We start from the raw sequence: 12482 nt of genomic DNA on the forward strand, positions 1-12482 counted from the left end.
TAATACAGACATGAGAGCTGCCAACAAGCAGCAGCCTACACTAGTCTGTTCAGGGTACGTCCCAGCAGCATCCCCAGAATGGAGGATGCAGCTGCACTCTACATCCTTGCATAACAACAACCGCCATTCCACACAGTGGCCATATATCATACTCACATTTTTTAAGGCTTCTGTAATCGGCCAAGTCTACACTACAGACCTATAACTGTCACTCATGGGTGTGAAAAATCCACACCCCTGAGCAATGTAGTTATACCAACCTAACCCTCCACCCATGTAGACAGTGCTATGTCAATGGGAGAACTTCTCCCATTGACACAGCTACCACGTCTTGGGGAAGTGCATTAACTACGCTGTCAGGAGTAGGGTCTTCACTAAAGCACTACACTGGCGTCGGTGCATCTGTGCTTCTGTAGTGCTGTATGTGAAGAAAAGCCCACCTTGTTTCTAGTCTTGCTCCTCTCCCGGTTGCCATCAGTGCCACAGGCTAATCAGAGTTAGTCCCCAAGTATGTCAGGAAGGAATTTTTCTCCTCATGCAGTAGCATTTGCAGAAATTGTCAAGCACATTATGCCTAGTTTTGTTTCATATTTTTGTTTTTCTTTGAAGGATTGTCTATTGGACTTTGCCAAAGGCAAAATTGCAGCTTGATGGGTCATTGATTGGTTCTGATAGGATAATTCCTATGTTACCTCTCTAATTTAAAAAGTAGTTTATTCTATTGCCTGTAACAAAATTTTCTATGTGGCTTACACCTTGTAGTCCAATTATTTACCTGGAAGAAATGTTAAAAACTTTCTACAAGCCCCAGAAAGTAGAGTCTTTTATATTTCATGAATTATATTGAGGCTGCAGGCGATTTTGTTGGCTGCTGTGAGTTGTAATGAATTGAACTATAACTCCACCATTGCCAGACTTTAAACTTTGGAAGATCTGTAAATGTGCAAAGGAGAACCCAGGGGAAGACTTTTATAATAATCTTCGGTCCCTCGGCAATTGGATCTACACTGTTTTTCACAGCCAAACTTTTGGGTTGAAATAATAGTTTATTTGCTTTCAGTGAAACCAGCTCAAACATGACTTTTCTGTTATACCAATGGTGTGGGTTTTTTTGTTTTATTTGTTGTTTTTATACCCCACAAAGCTGTACGTAGAGCTACATTTTTCAAACAAAGATAGTATTTGTTAACTGGCAAATATCCAGTTGTCAGACATAAAAGCTGTCTATATTTAGATTCTTCATATAGTAAAATCAATAATAGGTACTGAAAATGTGATTTATTTTCACAATGGGAGCTAGTCAAAATGTTCATTGCAAGCCAGTACTCCTGAACACACATGACTCAGGTTGCATGTTTGAAACCTGAATTGATTAGCCCAACACAACTGACTGAGGCTGGGCCAAGTCTTGAATAATCATCAGTCAGAATTGTTGCTGTTGTATGGAGCTTCCAAAAATAGAAAAAGTGCTTGCTAACTCTGCTGTTGACTTTATCTCCAATGAACTCATTTCTAACCCACACTAAGTAAAGCAACTGTCAAAGGGCGTGTACTGCAGATGGTTCAGCAGTCACACACATGTAGTACAGCTGGTAACACAGGTGTTTGATTTGTAATCATAAAATAGCTAACCGGAGCCAGATTTTTACAGTTGTGGTACAGAGAGCCCAGCCAGCTGATATTTTTTTTAGTTCACAAACTCAGGGTTTTTTTTCACTGTTATTCTTTCTGTGAATTACTGTCAAATTCCTTGCAATGCTCCACAAATGAGGGGGGAATTGCTTTAACTTGGAATAGGAGAGCACACTTGAACACTAATTGGGACAAATTTATCCCTGATGTGACTTCACTAAATAGTTACATTGGGGATTAATTTTACGTATTTTCCTTGGATGTAAGATATATATTTTCTTTATTGCCAGTAATGCTTAAGTATTTTCATTAACTGCAATCTTCAGTGATAGGTTTGCATTTAACAGTCTATATCTTTGAGTGAAAGCTGTGTCCAAGAGCAGCGGACATGTAAGGAGTATGCAAAACTCATTGGGGCAAACACCTTCTAATTATTTAAACTTCATTAACAAACAGAGGCCCCGAGTTCCACTGTGCTGGGTGCTGCATAAACATAAAAGAAAAGGAAATCTCTGTCCCAAAGAGTTTACGATCTAGATACAGATCTCACACATTACAGGAGGTAGAGAAGAGGTGGGAAGTAAGGGCTTGTCTATACTTACAGGGATGCAGCTCTAGCACCTAGTGAAGACGCTGCCTATGGTGACGAGAGTGTCTCCCATCGGCATAGGTTCTCCACCTCTCTGAGAGGCAGTAGCTATGTCAATGGGAGAAGCCCTCCTGTCAACATAGCATTGTCTACACCAGGGGTTAGGTTGGTATAACTACATTATAACACACCCCGAACGATGTAGTTATACTGACATAAATTTGTAGTGTAGACACGGGTTTAGATTAACAGATTAGAATATATTTGTGTAGAGTGTAAATGCTTATTAGTTATGCTGTAAACTTCAAAATAGCACTCTGATTACTAAAGAAAGGACTTCACAATTGTCTCTATAGGAAACTATTTGGTTACTCTGTCTGTATTACTGTTTGGTCTTTTAACAATGGTGAATGGAGGAAAAGCTTTAGCAAAGATTTTGATACGGTCTCCCACAGTATTCTTGCCAGCAAGTTAAAAAAAATATGGATTGGATGAATGGACTATAAGATGGATAGAAAGCTGGCTAGATCATTGGGCTCAACGGGTAGTGATCAACGGCTCAATGTCTGTTTGTTTGGCAGACGGTATCAAGTGGAGTGCCTCAGGGGTCTGTCCTGAGGCCGGTTTTGTTCAACATCTTAATTAATGATCTGGATGATGGGATGGATTGCACCCTCAGCAAGTTCGTGGATGACACTAAGCCGGGGGGAGAGGTAGATCTATTGGAGGGTTGGGATAGGGTCCAGATTGATCTAGACAAATTGGAGGATTGGGTTAAAAGAAATCTGATGAAGTTCAACAAGGACAAGTGCAGAGTCCTGCATTTAGGAAGGAAGAATCCCGTGCACTGCTACAGGCTGGGGACCGATTGGCTAAACTGAAGTTCTGCAGGAAAGGACCTGGGGATTACAGTGGATGAGAAGCTGGATATGAGTCAACAGTGTGCCCTTGTTGCCAAGAAGGTCAATGGCATATTGGGCTGCATTAGTAGGAGCATTGCCAGCAGATCAAGAGAAGTGATTATTCCCCTCTATTTGGCACTGGTGAGGCCACATCTAGAGTATTACGTCCAGTTTTGAGCCCCCCACTACAGAAAGGATGTGGACAAATTGGAGAGAGTCCAGCAGAGGGCAACGAAAATGACACTGGGGCACATGACTTATGAGGAGAGGCTGAGGGAACTGGGCTTATGTAGTCTGCAGAAGTGAAGAATGAGGGGGAATTTGATAGCAGCCTTCAACTACCTGAAGGGGGGTTCCAAAGAGGATGGAGCTAGGCTGTTCTCAGTGGTGGCAGATGACAGAACAAGGAGCAATGGTCTCCAGTTGCAGTGGGGGAGGTCTAGATTGGATATTAGGAAAAACTGTTTCATTAGGAGGGTGGTGAAGCACTGGCAGGGATGATTTAGTTGGTGTTGGTCCTGCTTTGAGCAGGGGGTTGGACAAGATGACATCCTAAGGTCTCTTCCAACCCTAATCTTCTATGATTCTATGAATGGGTTACCTAGGGAAGTAGTGGAATCTCCATCCTAGAAGTTTTTAAGGCCCGGCTTGACAAATTCCTGGCTGGGATGATTTAGTTGAAGTTGGTCCTGCTTTGAGCAGGGGATTGGACTAGATGACCTCCCGAGGTCTCTTCCAACCCTAATCTTCTATGATTCTATGAAAAGAAGATGTGTGTGTGGTTCAGTAGCCTTATTGCCTTTAGGGGAGTGACTATAGGCAAAACAGAAACAGCAGCGGAGGTAACAGTTGCAGTGTAGCCCTCTATCTCACCTTTGATTAATGTGAACCCACAGAGCCTTAGACTGTAGGTTCTGTAGTATAATAGTGGCTGTGGCTATTTTTTTCAGTTTTTCATTATATTTTAGATTGGGCATTTTTCCAGAGTAGTAATGCAAGCCAGTGAGCTTGAAAAAGATTAGGCTACAAGAACTTTAACAAAAACGTGTAGCTATTTTGCAATGACAAGGTCATGTTGGTAATGCTGCAAAGTGGCTGGAGGAGCTTCCTAACTAGACAATAGAGATTCTTTTAAGTTGTGTGCTAGTGGCATTTATGTTGAGCCATACAAGAGAAAGAAAGGGTACAGCCAGAAAAATGTATAATTACATCTATTTTCCACAGCTGATTTTCCCCACAAGCAATCAACACTTTTTACAAAAAATTATTAAAAATCTCATCCAAAACACAACGCTTTGTGGTAGTTCTCAGGACTGTCCTGTGGGAGATGCCGTTTCAGTTATCAGTGTGCTGATCCTGGCTCCTTGGTCCTGATTCTTGCAGGTGTAGAGAATACTGTAATGGAGATATAACTCACTAAGACTGAGGGTCAGTGGATGGAGTGTTCCCCTATTTACTATGGACCAGATTTTCAAAGGATCTCAGCTCCCTTTTTGGGCACTTGTTCTCAATAGGTGCTGAGCACCTTTGAAAATCTGGTGCATAATATGTTCAGAGCTTTCTGAGGTATCACAGCTTTCAACCCTAGTGCAGTAAGGATGACAACATGTTGAGCCATTCCCGCCCAGCTGCTGCAGAATAGGGCTGGTGGGCATGCAGATAGCCAATTCTCCCTGGAGATGTGGCCGTGCAATGCCCTCCTTCTGTCAGTTGCCCCATAAAAAAGACTGGAGAAGAACCAGCCACCCCCAAATACATTGTAAGAAAAGGGGCAGGGAAAATATTACAAGGCTACTGAGCTGCCACACTCCTCCCTCTACTACCTGAAAGACCCCTCAAGATTAGTAATGGTGAGGTGGCCTGGGGCTTGTGGGTAGGAAGTAATCCCATGGGGATCTCATGCTTGATATTTGGACTCAACGATATTTGGATTTAGAGATCTGAAAATTATCCAACTATTCAAATTCTAAATACACTGTGTATATATCCTCCCTAATCCAAATAGCCTATTAACCCATGTCTAGAATATATCAAAGGACTTCCAAATAAGGAGATACATGAGAATAATCTTTAACTTCCAAATGGCACTAGACAAATAAAAACTGTATCTCTGAACTACTTGAATTGAATCATGTACAATTGGTACATGTTTATCAGCTAGCTAAGTACACCACCATTATGTTATCAGAACAAATATTGCTCTGATTGATGAAGATCCACACCTTAGGCTAGACACTCAGCATGTTTGCATTGGTGTAGCTCTCTCTGACATTTTTCCTTGTGAGTACACTGTAGCTGAAATCATTGGACATATGCCAGTTTATACCAGCTAAGGATCTGGCCCACTGAATCTTGAGCAGAGGGAACTGATGACAAGATTAAACCGTTCTGGACAAAAATAATTCCTTCAGATAAGGCATTTGGCCTTGGGGCCTTCATTATTGACCAAGAGTGTTTCTTTTAGTGTCCTTTACTCAAGGCTCCAAATGTTATTGTTAATGTAGTAGTCATCATATATTTTATTATATTAAATAAGCGTGGTCATTTTTTACAACCCAAATAATCCTTTACGGTTGTAGAACACATTTTAAACTAACATTTACAATTTCTGCATTTCAGATGTTATTTCGATAAGTTGAATTGAGTTTAAATGACTTCCAGTTCTGTGAACTTTAATGGGGTTTAGATTTGTTTTAAAGCTGTGTAAATCAAGCAATGTTGTGTAAGACTTAGAGAATTTCTGTTTGGACAGATACATTAAGGAAACAAGTACAGTTACAAAACTCTATCAATTTGTCCAGAGTTTAATATCACTAGAAAATCGTGTCCATTTTATCAATACAGATGATAGAAATATCCAGCTGGCTAGGCTTAATTTTCTAAGAATTTTCCATATGAGATTATGAATCTTTTAGAATCATTTGTAAACAGAAAGACCTGCTTGTTTTATTCTCAGTACTCAGTAGCAAGTGTTTTCATGTTTTTCATTTGCACTGTCTTTGTTTTCAATAGAATATCATAGATTGGTGGTTCTCAACCAGGGTACACGTATCCCTGGGGGTTCGCAGAGGTCTTCTAGGCGGTACATCAGCTCATCTAGATATTTGCCTACTTTTACAACAGGCTGCATAAAACACTAGGGAAGTCAGTACAAACTAAAATTTCATACAGACATTGACTTGTTTATACTTCTTATATACTATACACTGAAATGTAAGTACAATATTTATATTCCAATTGATTTATTTTATAATTATGTGGTAAAAATGAGAAGGTAAGCAATTTTTCAGTCATAGTGTCCTGGGACACAATTTTTTGTGTGTTTTTATTTCTGATTTTGTAAGCAAGTAGTTTTTAAGTGAGGTAAAACTTGGGGGTACGCAAGATAAATCAGGAGTCTGGAAAGGTTGAGAGCCACTGTCATAGATCAGTCAAATAGGATTTATTTCCTAGCACATGCTCATTGCATATGTGTGCCATATTTTTAAATAAATATGTGTAAAATGTAGGGCTGTCAAGCGAGTAAAAAAATTAATCGCGATTAATCGCACTGTTAAACAATAATAGAATACCATTTATTTAAATATTTTTGGATGTTATCTATATTTTCAAATAGATTGATTTAAATTACAATACAGAATTCAAAGGTACAGTGCTCATTTTATATTTATTTTTGATTACAAATATTTGCACTGTAAAAAACAAAAGAAATAGTATATTTCAATTCACCTAATACAAGTACTGTAGTTCAATCTCTTTATCATGAAAGTTGAACTTACAAATGTAGAATTATGTACAAAAAATAACTGCATTCAAAATTAAAACAATATAAAACTTTAGAACCTACAAGTCCACTCAGTCCTACTTCAGCTAATCACTCAGACAAACATGTTTGGTTACAATTTGCAGGAGATAATGCTGCCCGTTTCTTGTTTACAATGTCACCTGAAAGTGAGAACAGGCATTCACATAGCATTGTTGTAGCCGGCATCACAAGGTATTTACGTGCCAGATGCACTAAAGATTCATATATCTCTTCATGCTTCAACCACCATTCCAAAAGATATGCATCCATGCTGATGATGGGTTCTGCCCGCCCGGCCGCTGCTCACCTCCTCACCTCCCACCACCACCCGCCCGCCACTCTCCTCCTCGCCATCTGCCCGCCGCTTGCCTCCCTGCTAGTCTCCTCGCCGTCCGTCCAGCGTGCCTCCTCTGTCAACCCAACCGCCGCTCTCCTCCTCACCATCCACCCACCTGCCTGCCTCCTCATCTCCCTCCCGCCTGCCGTTCGGCTCCTCACCTCGCTCGCCCACCCACCTCCCGTCTCACTTTCCCCCCTGCCTCCTCACCTGATTATCGGGACAAATGGCGTCCCGATCATACATCGGTCGGTACGTGGGACAAAGGGCTAAATATTGGGACAGTCCCGATTTGATCGAAGTGCAGGGCCCCCCAAAGCGGGGGGCCTGGGGAGGTTGCCCCGATTTGACCTACCCAAGGGATGGCTCAAGCTGGGGCCAGTGTAAGGACAGGACTGGTTCAGCCCCCAGTTTAGGCTAGTTATCTCCTGAGGGTGTTCTGACTTGTATGGAAAGTTGCAAGGGCACAGAATCACCAGAGATGTATGAATGCCTTCTGCTCTGGGGCTGCTATGGAGGGAGAACAGAGCAAGAGGAGCTGGTTCTGTGCCTGGCAGGAACCCCTGTGGCATTGGGGGTATTCTCGGGGAGGGGCTTAGGCCTACCATATTGTCCTTTTGTGCCAGCCTAGTTTGCTCAAAGGGGCTGTAGGGCAAAACTGAATTGGGCCCATAAAGCTTGATTTTTTCAGAGATGCTGAATATTGACAGTTCCCCCTGACCTTAGTGCGCTTTGAAAATACGTGTGTGTTCTGTGGTCTGTAACTGAAGTGTGAACATGAATCAAAAATGTCAACATTTAAAGCAGGCTCCATGACATGACGACTCTACAGGATTCACAGTATGAGTGCTAGTAAGTATTTGCTGAATGTGTGTGTGGTTTTTTTTAAATCAAATTAATAGTTTATAAGGTGATTCTAACCATTAATGTTGGAGTTTGCTTAGAGAAACAACAAAGCGTTCCAGTAAGATAAGGAAAATGTGATAGTGATTTTTTTACAATCTGATTTTTTTTATTTATTAAAAAAAGTCATAACCCCTGTAGTGGTTTTAGGCTTGTTCTGTACATGTTTGGAAGCAGCATTAGTATGACCCTGTGGTGGTCCATTTTTGATCATTACGCTCCATTTCTTTACCACGAAAAATAGTTGTTCCCATTTTCAAAAAGGCAGGGCCTTTGAGTGGATCCAAAGGCCTGGCAACTCAAGGTAAATGAAAGGCACAAATCCGTAAATTTTCAGAACAGTGAGTAGGTTTTAATTGCATTATATTCATTGATATTAAAAGGAATTGCATGGCTAGTGTTTCTGATGTATCCAATACATCCTGTAAGCCAAACTGTAAGTAGTATCCCAAGTCATAAATAATAGGACTCTTTGCTTTTATATTGATGATGGGATACATCCAGACATCTTGGATTTCATAAACTTTGTCCGTGAAACATCTATTACCCTTTTAAGTGTTTTTAAATTAATTAATATTTTTTCTTTCCCATCCCTGAAGGGAATCTCATTAATTTCTAATATATTTGATATTATATACCACATTAACTTCTAAAATGTTGTAAATTCTCAATGATTCTAAATTGTTCCAAATTATTTGTTTAGGTTTCTCCTTACTTTTTAAAATATGTTTAGGTAATCTAGTGCTTAATTAATTTTTGGTACCATTTTGAGTAATCTTACATTAGTACTAGTTAATACTTTAAAATCAGGTACATGTTAAAATAATGGACTATGATCAATGATAAAATATCATTTAACCAGATTTCTAAAAATATTTCATTTGACCTGTTCCTTTTATGGAGAGAAGCTTTTATGTTTTCTGGTTTGTACTGATGCAACTGTGTGAAGATAGAAAATTGTTATCTAGGATTATTACTAGTCTGTCAAAAGTATCTGAATTCCTAGTTTTCCACAAATCTACATATGTGAATTATTTTTAATAACTTATAAGAATTTTTCCATTGCATTTACATCTGTTTTGACCGAGAAGAGCCAAATGAATGATCCAGAGACTGGAAAACGTGCCACGAATGAAGTTTATAAAAACCCCATTTTACCAGGGTTGAGTTATAAGACTGCTGTAGACCAAAAGAGCTTTGTATTTATTTATTTAATTTCTTGTGTTATATGGATGAGTCAATTGTTTTTGTCTCTTTGTCCATAGTATTAGGGTGTGGTGAGAGTTTCTTCCTCCTCCTTTGTCCTTTTTGTATATTTTGTATGACTTGGAGGTAGAAAAGTGAGATTTCCAACGTTTGTGTTACTTAGTGGATGTGGATGGAAAATAGTGAATCGAGTGCAGTGGGAGTTACTCGGGATCAAAGTCTATAGTTTTGCTGGTGAAAAGCCCATGAAGATTTATGGGGGCAATGGAGGAGATTTTATGGCTGAATTCTCTGAGCTAGTGTCAAAGCTTCTGTAGGGAATGCTAATAAATTAATGTTCTTGTGTATTTCAAAGTGCAAGTAGGCTTCAGCCTGAATGGCTCAGCACATGATTTGCCAGGAGCAAAGAACACTCTTTGTGTCTATATCAGGGGTCGGCAACGTTTGGCACGCGGCTCGCCAGGGAAAGCACCCTGGTGGGCCGGCCAGTTTATTTACCTGATGACGTGGCAGGTTCGGCCGATCGCGGCCCCCATTGACCGCGGTTCGCCGTCCCGGGCCAATGGGGGCTTTGGGAAGCCGCGGCCAGCACATCCCTCACCCGCGCCACTTCTCGCCGCCTCCATTGGCCCGGGACGGCGAACCGCGGCGAGTGGGGGCCGCGATCAGCCGAACCTGTCACGTCAGCAGGTAAATAAACTGGCCCGGCCCTCCAGGGTGCTTACCCTGGCGAGCGGCGTGCCAAACGTTGCCGACCCCTGGTCTATATCTTACGCATTTTTATTCTTTATAATTGTGGATGCTGTTAGTCATATAAATGTCCAATCCTTCATTGAATTCGGATAAGTTCCTGATCTTAATAACAGAAGGAACTCACTGTCACAAGATGTATTGTGTGGTTTTTTAAAAAGTTTTTAATGTAATAATTTTAAAATTTATTGTCATTAACTTTGTGTACTATTTCCATATACTTTATTATGAGAGGAGAAATAGGAGAGTCCACTTTACCATCTCTAGCCTTTTATTACTGTATATCTAATAAGTAAATTAGAACTATATAATCCTAATCTTGTCACATATGGAAGTCTTTCTATACCTCTGACCATTTCCATCACTCGTCTGAATCTCTTCTGTTTGTGTTATATGCTTTTAGTGGTGAAGTGACGAGAAATAAATGCAGTATTCAAAGTTAGACCAATACCATTAATTTATATAATGGCCTAACCCTTTCCTTAGCCCTTCCTTACTACATACTGTTTGATTACCTATGTACATTGAACAGATATTTTCATTGAATTGTCCAACTGTATACATTGGAAGCATTTTCATTTTCTCCATTGTGGAGACAAAAATTAGAGGTTGACCATATAAGGAGCTTTACTTCTTTGTGTTCATGCTTATTGAAGGGATTCATTTAACGATAATGAATTCTTAACATTTCTTTTGGTTATGCTTTTCCTTGGAAAGCCATGTGTTAAGTGCAGTGTTGAATTGTCCCTCACTTTGAAAAGCTCCCCAACAAAGATCAGTATTTTTTTTTTAATCAATCATAGTCTTCCTGGCAAGATTCAAGATGGAGTCTTCTGTGAAACACAGCATGAATATCTTTTGAAATTAGAACTTAATTCTGATACCACTTTCGCTGATGTAATACCACTGATTTCAGTGGAATTATTCCTGAGTTACATCACTGAAAGGGCAATCAAGCTATGTTTACACTACCTCAGCATCAATACTCCAGCGATCGATGCACCAGGGGTCCATTTAGTGGGTCTAGTGAAAACCCACTAAATCGACGGCAGAGCACTCTCCGGTACTCCACCAGGAACAAGAGGAGTAAGTCGATGGGAGAGTGTCTCCCGTCAACATGGCCAGTGAAGACACTGGAATAAGTCGACCTAAGCTACGTCAACTCCAGCTACATCAGGCCAGCGGTTCACCGTCCCAGGCCAATGGGGGCTGCGGAAGCGGCGCAGGCAGAGGGATGTGCTAGCCGCCGCTTCCCGCCACCCCCATTGGCCTGGAGCGGCGAACCGCGGCCAGTGGGAGCCGCGATCGGCCGAACCTGCAGACGCAGGAGGTAAACCAACTGGCCCGGCCCACCAGGGGGCTTACCCTGGCAGGCCGCATGCCAAAGGTTGCCGATCCCTGAGCTACGTTACTCCCATAGCTGGAGTTGCGTAACTTAGGTTGACTTACCGCGCTAGTGTAGACATAGCCTCAGAATATGCCCCTAACTCTCTAATCATGGCTCTTGCCCAGAAGTTATAAAGCAATGGTACAGCATTCAGGAAGGACTAGAATATTACCTTTTGAACATATAACTAGATTAATATTGCCAACCTCAAGAGATCAGACCCCCAAAAATCATGATTTAAAAAAATATATTGTTGGGATTATATTTTTGCTTTGTCTTTTGATATTTTTTAACTCTCCCCAGCTCTTCCGTGTGTTTGGTGTGTGTGTGTGTGTGTGTGTGTGTGTGTGTGAGACCATTAGTGTTGCCCACTCTCCCAAATGAATTACTTACAGAGATTTTTGCACATCTGCCCAGCCACTGCCTAGCAGTTAATTCTGCTCTGCTGTTAGAAATGATTTTCCTAATAAATTTATTAAGGCTTACTATGACTCAGCTTCCACACAAGTATTCCTTTATTAGTCCAATGGCCAATTGGTGTTGGTTATATACAAAATACCAATACAAGCATATATATACTTATACTCCTAGCAACAATACAGTTATAAGTATTGGCCAAAATATTTACAACAGGATCAGGCGCAGGAGATATCTTCCCATCATGGCATGACTCCAGAGAGAGGAGGAAAAGAACCAACAAAGAAATTCCAAACAAACCTTGCTTTTTATACATTATAATATACCAGTGATTTCATTGCTGGTTATTGGACCTTAGCCAAAGCTAGATGAGAGAGTGTTGGGGCTGAACCCTGCCCCCTGGCCTGGTTAAGACAAGATTCGTGGCTGGGCCCCTTTCTTTTCAGGGTTTCCTTCTTATCTTATTTTGCTGAATTTTTCCCTAGATATTGAACTAAGTATTTCTTTCTAAACAAACGAATAATTGTTTACTTCACCTATTATCCAACTAACCA

General features: G+C 40.7%; 1 protein-coding gene across 1 annotated transcript in view; it reads left to right on the forward strand.

Moving 5' to 3' along the window:
* COL19A1 (collagen type XIX alpha 1 chain) overlaps positions 1 to 12482 on the forward strand; it is a 334061-nt gene that overhangs the window by 90249 nt on the left and 231330 nt on the right.

Source organism: Emys orbicularis, chromosome 3 (genome assembly GCF_028017835.1).
Source record: "Emys orbicularis isolate rEmyOrb1 chromosome 3, rEmyOrb1.hap1, whole genome shotgun sequence".
NCBI classification, from domain to species: domain Eukaryota; kingdom Metazoa; phylum Chordata; order Testudines; family Emydidae; genus Emys; species Emys orbicularis.